The sequence below is a fragment of the Hyperolius riggenbachi genome, chromosome 2, assembly GCF_040937935.1.
Source record: "Hyperolius riggenbachi isolate aHypRig1 chromosome 2, aHypRig1.pri, whole genome shotgun sequence".
In the NCBI taxonomy this organism is placed as follows: domain Eukaryota; kingdom Metazoa; phylum Chordata; class Amphibia; order Anura; family Hyperoliidae; genus Hyperolius; species Hyperolius riggenbachi.
Window position 1 is genome coordinate 471,331,578 of NC_090647.1, and position 14,941 is coordinate 471,346,518.

At 45.0% G+C, this 14,941-nt stretch overlaps 1 protein-coding gene and 1 long non-coding RNA gene across 9 annotated transcripts in view; one reads left to right on the forward strand and one right to left on the reverse strand.

Moving 5' to 3' along the window:
- Positions 1-14,941, reverse strand: part of RAP1GAP2 (RAP1 GTPase activating protein 2) — an 863,455-nt gene that overhangs the window by 441,335 nt on the left and 407,179 nt on the right. The window lies entirely within an intron of this gene.
- The window catches only part of LOC137547057 (uncharacterized), a 31,933-nt gene continuing 17,978 nt past the window's right edge, over positions 987-14,941 (forward strand). Inside the window, exon 1 of the long non-coding RNA XR_011026449.1 lies at positions 987-1,043. This is a non-coding gene — a long non-coding RNA (uncharacterized lncRNA). The remainder of the gene's footprint in view (positions 1,044-14,941) is intronic.

A 14,941-nucleotide genomic window follows, 5' to 3' on the forward strand; every position in this document is an offset into this window, starting at 1 on the left:
TGAGATGAGAGACCTGCTCTCTCAGCATTTAGGGAGGCGGAGGAGCGGTAGGGGGCGTAGCCAGGGAGAGAGAGCTGCCCAGTGGCAGCAGGGGAAAGCCTGCAGGAACGCCTCTAGTGGGCGTTTTGAGCAAGGTATCCCTCTCCTCCCCTCATTCTCCGAATAGCGGTGGTGGTGCGGTGGTGGTGGTGGTGGTGGGGGGGGGGGGGGGGTGAAGGGAAACCGAGTAGGGGGGAGGGGAGTGGCGTGGAGGGGAAACAGAGGCAAGTAATGAGGCAGGGAACATGCCTCTGTGTTCCATCTGCCCCCCTGCCGCACCACCTTGGGTTCTCTTACAGGCTGTAATTGACCGCAGGATTTGCAACCAAGTATTAGAAGGTGAAAGTTTGATTTATGATTATTATTCTGTCCCATTACTTTTGCTCCGTTAACAAGTGGGAGGCACATGTGTTGTAATTCCTACACCGTTCACCTGATTTGGATATAAATACCCTCAAATTAAAGCCGTCAGACTGCAGTTAAAGCACTTCGGGTTTGTTTCATTTCAAATCCATTGTGGTTGTGTATAGAGCCAAAAATGTTAGAAACGTGTCAATGTCCCAATATTTATGGACCTGACTGTAGATGGTTATAGGAAGTGTTTCTGATGCTGAAACTTTTACTGCATTCTACTATGTGTCATTACCGCTCCTCCACAAACCAGAATTTTGTAAGGAAAAAAGCTACATGATTGGAGAACAGCTTTATATGCATTATAAACATTTACAGGAAAAAGATAATTCATTGTGACAGGTTCACTTTAAAAGCCCCTGTTTGCTTGTCAGTCTATCTATTAAAGGCCTGACTGTTTGCCAACCTTGCTGTCCCCATGTAATCTCATTTTTTCACAAATGGAACAGCTGAGAGCTATCCCAAATAAAAGACAAACTGCTTTTATTTGTGATGTTAGCTCAGTCAGCTGATCTCATTTCATTGATGTCGGCTCCAGGGTCAGTGATGGAGTTAAACTCTACCAGTCCCCCAGTCAGCGTCGGGAAACTGAGGTGAGCGACTGTTTTGTGACTTCTGAAAAACATCACATTCAGTGCAAAAAGACCTTGCCAGGTGTCCTCCATCATGCTGTCAGACAATGAAACACTTTCATTTATGCTGTGGAAGTTGAAGGTGAACTCTAGCCAAGAGGTTTAGTTCTTATTTTGTTTTTTTTTACCAGATTTTATTTCTGTCTGGGTTGCATTTAGGGAATTACCCCCCCCCCCCCCCATTTTCTGCCCCATTGATGGGATCACTGAGAACAGGAAGTGGGGTGAAATCCCTTCAATGTAACACATACCTAAAACTATTTGTAGTAGAGTGGATATACAGAAGAACCCTTAAGGGTCTTTTACATCTTTCTACCCTCAGTGAAAAGGTCCCCATTAGTGACTTTCTGACTGGAAGGCAATTCACATAGACAGCAGGAAACAGAAATCACTTCAGGACCTTTTCCACTGAAAATCGTAATTGCAAAAACACTGACATTTTACTGTTGCTAAACCTAAACTTATTCTTACACAGAGCAGTACCGATGCCTAACTCCAATCAATCCCCTCCATCAATGCCTAGCCTTACCAAACAACCACCCCAAACCCTCCCAGGATACCTAACCCTACCCAGTCACCCCAACAATGCATGCCTAAACCTAACCTACCCCTTCATGCTTAACCTTTACCACCACAAACCCACCCAGCGTGCTCGTCACAATATCGGTACATGAGGGTGGCCGAATTTTACATTTCAAATTTTAGCTCCACCCACATAACCTTCTCTTATGGTTGCTTCTGGTTATTTGACCAAAATCTGAAGACATGACTTTAGGCTACTTTCCCACCAAGACGTTGTGTTTTAGGGGACGTTATGGTCGCATAACGTGCTACCTAACACAATGCATGGTGGTATTGAAGTTGGACGTCAGATTGAGCTGCGTTATGCAGCTCTCAAATCAGCCGCTCGAGGTTAGTGATAGGAAGTCCGGATCTTTTTAAGGATTCGGATCATTTGAACCGAATCATTTGAATCATTTTACTAGGGAAGCAGACTGGGTGAAATGACTAGCAGGACAGGACTTTCCCTGCACTGTACATTCTGTATGTTCCTGTTTCTTCCAGACAGACATCCACTGTGAACCGAATCTTTCATTGTGATGATCCGGATGATTCAACTCACAAAAAAGATCCGGATCAAATGAACGATTCGCTCATGATCCGGACAACACTACAGTTCCACCACGAGTCACCACAGTGCAGTGAATATTAATTAGCCATGTGGCTGGCCACGGAGGAGAGACGTCCTCTTCCAACATTACTGAGCATGTGCAAACAGTCTAACGTGGCTTAGCCCAGTATAACGTACAGCATGCAGCACTTTGTTTAAACGTGCTGCGTTACTATGGGATGCAAGGTGTGCACTGTGAACAGCACATTGATTTTACAGTGCTGTGAGTTAGGCTGCGTTACTGGCTGCTGTAACGTGGGACTTTAACGTCCCACTCTGAAACCAGCCTAAAGCCGCTGAAGCCTGTGTTCCTTCAGAAAGGAAACATTCTCTGATTACTGATCTATTGCATGGCAACTAGACCTGTGGCCAGAGATGGTCTGTAAGAGCTCCACATAAATATCTGAGACTAAATACTTTCTTCAATGCAGGTTCATGTTAAAAAAAAAAGTAAAACAATATTTCTGTGCAATGTTTGTGTGAACCATATTTTCTGATTACATGGTAAGCTTTGCCACATAAAACAAGCTACAAAACATCTGCACCAGAAGTAATGGTATACTATGCAGTGCCATTCATGCTGCATGCAAGATAGAATGTGTGATCTCCAGGCATCGCAGTGCATTTTATCACCACTAATGGGGAGATGGTGGAGATGTGGTGTGATGTCCACTAATGGATGAGGAAACACACACATATGAATCCCTATCTGATGGGTGCACAGACCGCCGCGGTAGTCCAGGATCCTCTCCCCATCAGGTACAGCTGTTTTTGAAGGTCTTTGTGTTTGCTGGATTTCAATAGTGTGTGTTTAATACAAATAGGGTTAAAAAAAAACAGAAGTCAAGATAACTCGAGGGAAAAGTTTTGTATATAAGGATCTTTACTTTTTCCCTATCACAATACAGTGGCTTGCAAAAGTATTCGGCCCCCTTGAAGTTTTCCACATTTTGTCACATTACTGCCACAAACGCTGTCCATCTAGGATTTCAGTCTCTAGATGTGCAAAGCTGGTAGAGACATACCCTAAAAGACTGGCAGCTGTAATTGCAGTAAAAGGTGGTTCTACAAAGTATTGATTCAGGGGGCCGAATAATTACGCACACCCCACTTTGCAGTTATTGATTTGTAAAAAAATGTTTGAAATCATGTATGATTTTTGTTCCACTTCTCACATGTACACCACTTTGTCTTTCACGTGGAATTCCAATACAATTTTATTCATGTTTGTGGCAGTAATGTGACAACATGTCAAAAACTTCAGGGAGGCGAATACTTTTGAAAGCCACTATATATGATATACTGTATTTTCAGCAATGAGCAAGCAAGATCACACACAAAATAAGCTGCCTCTGTTTAATTTGACTTTGACATTCCTGTTCTCACCTAATTCTTAGTGCCAGCTTGCTTGCTAGATGCAACTTGCAGAAAATGTATCAAACAGATATGGGTGAGAAAAATAAAATATGTGAGATATGTAAGGCTAACACCTTATGTCATCTCTTACCTTATATACAGTGCATAATACATTCTGACCACCCAGCCAGTGATACAGAAATAAAACTAAAAAGTATGGGGAGTATTCCCCCCCGCAGCTCACCTAAAGCATCAGTATTGCCCGAACAGCAAATAAGGCTTTAAAATACAACCTGACGTCACCAGGAGTGTATTGCGTAGGCCCAGTACGGTCTGCGCCCGGGCAGTATGCTCCTGATGACATCAGTGGGAGCGAGGACACAGCCACGCAGGCGCAGTGGTTTTCTGACTTCAAAGACAGAAATTTCAGAACTTAACCGGCGGCGGGGACCGTAGCATCGGTGAGTGGCTTTCACGGGCACAGGACGTCTCCGGGGGACCATTAGAAGCCCCGGGTAAGTTCAACTCATTTTCGCCCGACCCCCCTACAGTAGTCCTTTAAGATAGTAAGATTAAAAAAAAAAAACAAGTATTGATAAGGATATACATATCGTTTCACTATGAACAAGCACAATGCAAAGGAGTCCATCTGAATTAATACACTGACTGCCAGGCCCCCACTTGGTCCGTCATCTCTATTTGGTTTCAGCTCTTAGGACTCCAGTAAGTGCTTGCCAAGCATTCCAGTCTCATTACTTATTGCAGTACACTACTGATATTTGAAGTAGGGCCACTTGTTGCCTTTGGAAGGAGACCAAATGAATAGTGAAGTAATATTTCTTTATGTGGCAGTAAACCCTTGAGTGACAGGTCTGTGCAGGAAGGAACACCTGCGCCACTTGTACTGAACTAGACAACATGCTCTCTAGGGCAGAAAATTATGTTCCGCACACAGAAAATATAGCAGTAAACCTTCATATTAATTTGTTATGACCCAGTGCAAAGCACAACTTTATATAACTATATAACTTAATCATGTTAAAATCCATCTTTTCAATGCTGCATTTGTTCACTGAGGCTCAGAACTATTTCACTAAGAAAAGGGTTGACTTGAAAATCTCTTAGCTGCATAGCACACTGCCGCCATGACATTACTATTACTTTACATTACAGTTTGGTGTATTAATATTATTTTTTACTAGCAGACTTAATTAGCTGTATTCTCCGCACAAGTCACCAACCGAATGGTTTCAAAATGCAAACAGTGGTGTGTGGTACATTATGTAATGTAACACACACTGTGTACATTGAAATGGTTGGACCATGCCCATTTTCACGAGCACCATTTAATAACAGGGCAGCACAGTGGGGTAGTGGTCAGGGCTGAGCTCTCGGATTCCGAATTTCGAGTTTGCCATCGGAATTTGGCAGTTCCGAGTAAGCACTCGAAACTCGAAAATTCTGCAATTCCGAGTACCGATTTCGTGTTTACATTGAAGTCAATTGTGCTAAATTCCGTGGTGAATTGTGAAGCCCCCTTACATGCTATCATCACCAAATTTGGCATGTATATTAACCATTTACCGCCATCCTAACGTATTAAAACGTCATGCTTACCGCTATTAACAGCAACATGACGTTTTAATACGTCGCGCATTCCCGCCGCTGCTGCCGCCGTGTGTCCGCCGTGTGTCCGCCGTGTGTCCGCCGCTACTGCCGCCATTACCTTTGGGATCCCGTGCTGGGTGATTGGGGAAGAGGACCGAACAGTCCTCTACCCAATCGTAGTGCCTGGAGTGAATGGACGTGACCGCGAACAGCGGCTACGTCCATTCACATAAACAGGAAATGTAACAGTTTAATAAAGTGTAAAAAAAAAAAAAAAAAAAAAAAAAAAAAGTGAACACGTCCTATGAGTGTTCACTAGCGCCATCTTGTGGCCAAAAAGTATATTACACCTACAAAATATACATTTTCAAGTATATACACATCATTAATAAAATTACACTTCCAACCCTCCCCCCCAAAAAAAACACTTGTAAAAAAAAAAAATCAGCTTAAAAATAAATAAATAAATAGTTGCCTTAGGGACTCAGCTTTTTTTATTCTATATTTTATGGGGGAAAATTAATTTTAATTTATTACATAGGGGCTTGTAATTATGGCCAGAACAAACAGAAAAATAACCACTTATATTTCAAAATAATATACTGTCGCCATACATTGTGGTAGGGACATAATCTAAACGGTTTAATTATCGGGACCACTGGGCAAATAAAACGTGTTTGTTTTATCCACAGGAGAATGTTTAATTTTAAAACTATAAAGGCTGAACACTGAGAAATAATGATTTTTTTTCTTTTTTTTCTTTTTTTCTTATTAAAATGCATTTAGAATAAAAAAAATTCTTAGCAAAATGTACTATCCACAGAAAGCCTAATTGGTGGCGAAAAAAACGAGGTATAGATCATTTTCTTGTGATAAGTAGTAATAAAGTTATTAGGGAATAAAAGGGAGGAGCGCTGACAACTGAAAATTGCTCTGGTCCGTTAGGATAAAAACCCTTGGGGGTGAACTGGTTAAGCAGATGAGTAGGAACATGGTAAAAAAAATGTGTGAAAAGAGCTTATAGTTTTTGAAATAAACGATTTTAAAGTTTCATAGGAAAAATGTTTTTTAAACTGTGTAAAATGACACTGCTGCAGAGCAGGTTACTGCATTCCGAGTTCTGTATACATATTGTATACATTTCATGAAAACAGACAGCGTGGGGTCCCCCCTCCCAAGCCTCCTTAACCCCTTGTCCCCCATGCAGGCTGGGAAAGCCAGAATGCGGAGCCCCGGCCACCCTGAGCTATACCAGCCCGCATGGTCCATGGTATGGGGGGGCTCTGGAGGAGAGGGGCGGCCAACCTCCCCCTCTCCCCCAGAGCCCTTGTCCAATCCATGGACAAGGGGCTCTTCCCCACCTCCGGTGCCCCAGGAGGAGGTGGGGGCCGCCGACGTCCTGGGGGGTTCATGGTGCCATCCGGGGTTCCCCTTTAACAAGCGGACCCCGGAAGCCGCCCCCTCCCCAGGAGAAATGAGTATAGGGGTACACGGTACCCCTTACCCATTTCAGCAGAGTTAAAAAAAGAAATAAAAACACGACAACGAAAAAAGTCCTTTATTGTTCTAAATTAACCAGGGATACTTACCTTGCAATAATCTCACGCCAGTAACCTCAGGAGTGGTCCCACGCCAGTATTCTCTTAGGACATCTCACCACCCTCCCACACTGACTAACTCCCACCACTGAATGGTCACAGTCAGCCTCTGCATCTGTATAGCAGAGGCTGAGAACACGAAAATTTTGCCTTTAAAACAAGAAATTTTGGCAAACAGTGATGCAATCAAAATGGCCACTGGGAAATCCCTGATTGCTGGAGGCCACACTAGAGTGGCGAAACCAGTGATTTTTCACATAGATGGTGGGTCCAGGTGACCAGAGCAGGAGGTGCCCTAATCCCCTGGACCCACCCATTCATGTGAAATAACGCGTATTCTGACACTCTGAGGTGGCCTCCGGGGAACGGGGATTCCCCAGCAGCCATTTTGTTTATGACACGGTTTGCCGAAAATTCTTGTTTTAGCAAACAATTTTCGTGTTTCTAGTTTATGCAATACAGATTGCAGAGGCTGTCTACAGCCATTCATCCCCAGGAGTTCTGCAGGATCGGCAGGTGCGCGGGAACTCCTAAGAGAATAGAGGGGGGCACAGCGCAGGAAGGTGGGAAAGTGGGCACAGAGCGGCGGGGAGGGGGGGAAGCCTCCCCTCCCTCACCTAGGGCCCCTCTTGCGCACTCCCCCCCCACCTCCAGAATTTCAGCCAGCCAGCGGAACGGCTTACTGCGAGCGATAGCTCTGTGTGCCGCTGGTCTGGTATTCTGCACTGACACTGTCCAATCACGCTCTCGCAGTACTTCCTGTGAGAGCATAATTGGACAATGCAATGCAGGAGACCAGACCAGCAGCGGCACACAGAGCTCTTCTCTCGGTAAGTGATTCCCGCTCGCTGCCGCTGCTGGCTGCAATTTTGGAGGGGGAGCACGGAAGGTTGACCCTAGGTGAGGGAGGGGGGAAGGCTTCCACTCCTCCCCGCCACTCTGTGCCCACTTTCCCACCTTCCTGCGCTGTGCCCCCCTCTATCCTCTTAGGAGATCCCGCGCACCTGCCGATCCTGCAGAACTCCTGGGGATGAATGGCTGTAGACAGCCTCTGCAATCTGTATTGCATAAGCTAGAAACACGAAAATTGTTTGCTAAAACAAGAATTTTCGTCAAACAGTGTCATAAACAAAATGGCTGCTGGGGAATCCCCGTTCCCCGGAGGCCACCTCAGAGTGTCAGAATACGCGTTATTTCACATGAATGGGTGGGTCCAGGGGATTAGGGCACCTCCTGCTCTGGTCACCTGGACCCACCATCTATGTGAAAAATCACTGGTTTCGCCACTCTGGTGTGGCCTCCAGCGATCGGGGATTTCCCAGTGGCCATTTTGATTGCATCACTGTTTGCCGAAATTTCTTGTTTTAAAGGCAAAATTTTCGTGTTCTCAGCCTCTGCTATACAGATGCAGAGACTGACTGTGACCATTCAGTGGTGGGAGTTAGTCAGTGTGGGAGGGTGGTGAGATGTCCTAAGAGGATACTGGCGTGGGACCACTCCTGAGGTTACTGGCGTGAGATTATTGCAAGGTAAGTATCCCTGGTTAATTTAGAACAATAAAGGACTTTTTTCGTTGTCGTGTTTTTATTTCTTTTTTTAACTCTGCTGAAATGGGTAAGGGGTACCGTGTACCCCTATACTCATTTCTCCTGGGGAGGGGGCGGCTTCCGGGGTCCGCTTGTTAAAGGGGAACCCCGGATGGCACCATGAACCCCCCAGGACGTCGGCGGCCCCCACCTCCTCCTGGGGCACCGGAGGTGGGGAAGAGCCCCTTGTCCATGGATTGGACAAGGACTCTGGGGGAGAGGGGAAGGTTGGCCGCCCCTCTCCTCCAGAGCCCCCCCATACCATGGACCATGCGGGCTGGTATAGCTCAGGGTGCGAAGCCCCACGTGGCCGGGGCTCTGCATTCTGGCTATCCCAGCCTGCATGGAGGACAAGGGGTTAAGGAGGCTTGGGAGGGGGGACCCCACGCTGTCTGTTTTCATGAAATGTATACAATATGTATACAGAACTCGGAATGCAGTAACCTGCTCTGCAGCAGTGTCATTTTACACAGTTTAAAAAACATTTTTCTTATGAAACTTTGAAATCGATTTGCTCAAAAACTATAAGCTCTTTTCACAAAATTTTTTTTTTACCATGTTCCTACTCATCTGCTTAACATACATGCCAAATTTGGTGATGATAGCATGTACGGGGGCTTTACAATTAACCGCAGAAGTTAACACTATTTAATTCAATAGAAATGCACTCGGAACACGAAAATTCGGAACACGAAACTCGGTTTTCGCATGCGGTACACGAAATTTCGACGAAATCGGAATTCAGCTGTTCCGCTCAGCCCTAGTAGTGGTTAGCGCTTTCACTTTGCAGTGCTGGGTCTCCAGTCAGGGCAATATCTGCGCGGAGCACAAAAACATACACATAAGTGAATTGACTCCCCCCCTCATATCTCCCACTCTATCACTGAGCAGAGGCTGAAGGCAACGTGTTCGACACTAAAGGTGGCCATACAACAGGCGATTTTGTGGGCCAATGAACCTTCCAATTGGATACTTTTATTGAATAAGATGAAATTATGTGCTGCAACATGTCCTCCCAATCAATGTTTTGATTAATTTTGGGCCAAATTCGGGTAAAAGGGTCGATTGGAAATGCTGGAAAAACTCAGTCACAAGTACTCAATTGGGTGCGCAGCAATAACAGCATTTTATATTGCGACAACTAGCGAACCCACGGCCGGTGTCCCCCAAAGTTTAAAGTGCCCCCTTGTGCCCATGTGCAGTGATTTAGGCTACTTTCACAGTGGGACGTTGCGTTTTGTCACAACGCAAACTAACAACGCAACGTCCCAAAAATGTCACAACGCAATTCCATGCCCTGTTATCGTCGCTTACAGTAGGCAAACAGGCAATGAAAAGTATGCTTCCAGGTCATTACTGAGCATGTGCAAACAGTCCACCACAGTTTATAACGTGTATAACGCACAGCATGCAGCACTTTCTAATAATGCTACACGTTACACACAAACGCAACCTGTGCACTGTGAATGTTGTACAGACTTAATATAGCTGTGCGTTAGTCCACGTTAAAACGTTTTCTAACGTGCGACTTTAACGTCGCACTGAGAAAGAGGCCTTAAAATCTCACCTGTCCACCGTTGCGATTCCTGGTCTCCTCTGGCATCACTGTACCACATGTATGACGTCACACACACATGCCTGGTGGCACAGACAATCTCAGTGATGGCGGACATGGTGGTGATGGCGGAGGTTGCCAGGTGAGATTTTAGGGAGCACAGACACTTGGGTGGGCGTCCAGGTAGGTGTTGGAGTTAGGACGATTTTGGATAGATTTCATGCTGAAATTGATCAGGAATCAGCCAGTGGTGTATGGACAGGCAACAGATCGCTCTCTGATCAGATTCCATCAGCGACAGATCTATCTCATGGTCGATCCGCCCATACATTCCCTGATTAGGGTTGCCAGGTGTCCGGTTTTAGACCGGACAGTCCGGTTTTTGGCCGCTGTGTCCTGTCCAAAAAGGCATGTTAAACCGGACAATTAAGATGTCCGGTTTTATGCCTTTTGCCACTTGCCGCCACCCGTCCGCCAGCGCTGCGCGACCGCTGATTCGCTGCCTGGCTGTCAGTCAAAGGCACAGCCAGCCAGCTTACGCGGCGTAAGTTACGCCAGCTTAAGTACCGCCCCCGAGCCCGTGCTTCCCGACGTTGCCGCTGCGTTGCCAACGCACGCATGACGTGCGTCACTCACGTCATTTGCAATGCGATTCTGCATCTGCGAAGGAAGCAAGGTAAGGTCAGGAGTCTGGAGATATGGTGAGTGAGTGACCCATAATTCTCTGGTTGTATTTCCGCTCTTTGTGTGCATTGGCTCCGCTCTATCTCCCCTCCGTATAGTCCAGGCGTGACTTTCAATCTCATTCAATCTCGCCTGAGCCCGCTGCTTACTATACTTTACACTTGAATTCATACTATTGTACAACGCAATTTATACTGTTATACTGTTATATTTGTTATATTTGCTCAAAATGTGTACATACATGTATGCGCAGATTTATATTTTAACTTTATGCCTATGTATGTCCACTTTATTGTTCTCAATAAAAAATTTTGGTGGGGAAAAAAAAATAAATTTTAAAACTTCCCGCAAGAAATCGACCACTTCACTGTGCAAAAACGCCATAAATGCATTGCATTATTTGCATAGTTTTCCCAGTTTTGCAATAGTTTTCTGCTCTGTCTCTTATTATGTGCATTTACTGGTGAAAAGCGGTCTCTTATTATGTGCATTTACTGGTGAAAAGTGGTCTCTTATGTGCATGTACTGGTGAGGACAGTTAGTGACATGGCTATGTACTCTGTAATGTGCTGCAGAAGATGTCAGTGCGATATAAATACTGTAAAAAACATTTTTTAAAAAGCCCATTGCTTAGCCCCACTCTACATAAAAGTGCGCTTCTGACTCCGCCCCTAACTCCACCCCCTGTCCGGTTTTCTCCATCAGCCGACCTGGCAACCCTATCCCTGATGAATGGGCACCTTAAGATCCTGCAAGCCCAGAGCCTACAGTAAGACATGGTGCCAGCTACTTTACAAAATGCTCCACAGACCACCAGCACAGATCATTAGTTATTGACTTATCTGCGACTAGAAAAACCTATTTTTACTATACTGTATATAATCAATGGAATTTAATGGGCTACAGTCCTGCTTTAAACAAGACAGTATAAAGATCATTATTGATCTGCACATGAATATTTTATTCTTACAAACTGAAAGTAAATAATCTTAGCAAGGCACTAGTTGAGGAAGCAGTTGTTGCATTTATATACTTTATTTATTTACTTTGTGTTTGTCATGTTGAAAGAATGATCCAAGCAGCGGAGGGAGGGAGACGAGGAACAGAACAGCACAACCTGACTGGAGCTCCTTGGAAATTAAGATCAGCATATCCTTTGGGAGCCAATATGCTTGCCTGCAATGTCATTTAAAATGATGTTGCAACCTTACTCTGGTGTCCCCAGCGTCTTTGTGAAATGTGTTTTACTGACAAATCGAGATCTTAACTCACATACAATTATAGACAATAATGGGAACAAAACATAAAAGCTACTTTCCCATAAAACTTCACAAGACATATTCATTTATTTTTATTACAACTTTAATCATCTTATTGTTTTAATTTGCCAAGGCTGTATGTGGGCATTACTAGAACTCAAGAAATAGAGATGAAGATGAACGATTGATTGCTGTGAGGTTTTGTAAAGGAAATGTTAAAAATCACACCATACATTTGGTTAAAAGTCATTTCATATATATGTTACGGCCAGAAACCGAAGAATGGCCACTTAGCGTTGTGGCTGGCCACTTCGGGTTCTGGCCGGTCAATGTGCGAAGTGGCCGCGGCGCTGCGGCCAATGTCCGAAATGAACCGAATCCTGGCAGCTCCGATCATTTTCCCCGGCGCTGGCTCCGCCCCCTGCCTCCCTGCTATCGGCTTCTGACGCCCCCCCCCCCCCCCCGTTCGTTGCTGCAGGAAGGCAGAGGCAGGAAAGCAGAAATTCGTTCATCCCCGCAGAGCGGGTGCTGACAGATGCAATGTCTGCAGCGCTCCCCACTCTGCTTTCCTACAGCCACGAACGACTCGGCGGGGGGACTCGTGTGTCTTCGACTGACTGAATGCCGATAGCAGGTCGGTGGGGGCGGAGCCAGCACTGGGGAAAATGATCAGAGCCGCCAGGATTCGGCTCATTTCGGACATTGGCCGCAGCGGCGCCGCAGCCACTTTGCACATTGACCGGCCAGAACCCGAAGTGTCCAGCAACAACGCGAAGTGGCCAAAGTTCGGGTTCTGGCCGCAACATATACATCAGTGTTCCCACCAGGGTCTTTTAGCCGTGTGTTCCACCCAGCTAGTTTTGGTGAGCACCCGGCTGTCATCGGCTCACCTCCTCCTCTGCTGTAAGCAGAGTTGTGCAGAGAACCACCAGCCCTGCATTCTCTCATCTCGCCCCACCCGGCTACTTTTTCATGCCACCCGGCTGGAAAATATTTCTGTTTGATCAATCCAACTGTTGCATCTATGTTGGTCTGACACAGAGGTCCCCAGACTTTTTCGGTCAAGAGCTACGTCAACACACTTCAGACTGCTGGGGGGCCGGAGTATACATGAAATTATGTAGAAAAACATAACATTGAGCCTAGGTATTGTAGACAGTGCCTATTAACATAATCAGACCTCATGTCTCCCATTTAACCAGAGCAGATGGTATGCCCCCAACTCAGAAAGTACAGATATTATTCCATCAACACAGCATGTGCATATAGTATGCCCTCCACCACAGCATGTGCAGATAGTATGCCCTCCACCACAGCATGTGCAGCTATTATGCCACCAATACAGTGCAGATATTGTGACCCTAACATAGCAAGTCATATGTGAGCCATAATGTCACCCAATAGCCTGCAAAAGCCTGCAGCAGATGGCCTCAATTCACTAAGCAGTTTAGACTATTCTACAGATGGTTTTTAGTCTACTGATGGTTTGGTATAATGTTTTAGACCTGTTTTTAGACCTGGTCTAACATTCAGTAATTACACGATTCACAAAGGCAAACAAGGAGTAACCACACCCACTTTTTCTGACAGAGATTAGACCAGCTGATTTCTGTCGGTAAAGTAATTCTGTGAGGTATTTTATACATGAGGATGGAACCTTTTGAATTAATTATGCAGGAGTATAATTGTATCCAGAGGAGAGCTCATCAGAGGAGAAGGATGTCAGTCATAGCTACTCGTTTGTGAATTGCATCTTTTGATAATTTCCCCTGCTTTACCCACCTAATTACCAAATGGTTTAGACCAGGTCTAAAACATTTGGTAATATTGAATTCCCCTTTGATGCAACTGACCAAACCATCAGTAGACTAAAAACCATCTGGAGACTAGTCTAAACTGCTTAGTGAATTGAAGCTTCACCCATACACACACACATGATCTCTGTAGAAACATATGCAGTACAACCCTCCATTTCCCCTTCTCAAAGGAACCATAACATTCCTGCACAGCACTGACCAAAATATATGTGATTATGCTTGCTACATGTCATCCCCTCCACCCAATAACCCAGAAGCCAGCGAATGACTGCTTTTTGGCTTCCATGTGGAAGGGTGGTACCAAAACTGCTATTCTATATGCAGACCACCAATATTCAAAGATGCAGCAGACCACATCTATAAGTAATACATTTTGTGTGTGGAGGGCCGGTAAAAAAGCCTCAGGGGGCCGCATTCGGCCCGTGGGCCTTAGTTTGAGGACCACTGGTCTGACATCATGTAGTTGGTGAATGTATACAAGTTGGTTGAAAGACGTGCACTTGTTTTGAATGTGTAATCCGTCAGTCCTCTTGTGTGTGCAGTATGTTAATTGATTTGGTTGTTTAGCCGTCTAGGCGTGTGTATGTACAGGTCATGTGGTTGTGTGGTTTGTCATGTTGGTCATGAGGTTGTGTGCATGTTGGATGTGTGTATGAGCCTTAAGACATGTTTATCAGCCTCTGGTACGGATTCCTTTGGTAACCTACTACACCTCATGAATCGTCTACAGAAAGGAAAGCTGCAGTCATGTGATCTAGCAGCAGTATGGATATCTATTGCCGATTTGAATCAAGAAGTTTTAAATCAGGATGATACCATTTATTGGCGAACTAAAAAAAAATAAGAATAAGCAAGCTTTCGGCCTTGCAGCCTTCATCGGGATTAAATCCTGTTTGCTTGCAGGCTGATAGTACAGACAGCTTTATACATGCAACATCAAAAGGGAAAACATAGATTGTTTGTCAAGCATAAATACAGTACATGTCATTAAGATGCCTTAAGTGAAACAGAACATCTAAATGGGGTGAGAGGTTGTTAGCTGAGGTAAGAATCCTTGTTTATACCATGCTCACAGACCTGGGAGTTGGACTGACACAGAGGTATCATTAATTCCGAGTTCACAAGTTTAGCTATATAGGTTGAGAAAGAGTTTAAATATCATCTGCCTCATACCAATATAAAAAGTTTGTGTACTTATTCAAGTCCTTGTCCACTGCTTTGAACC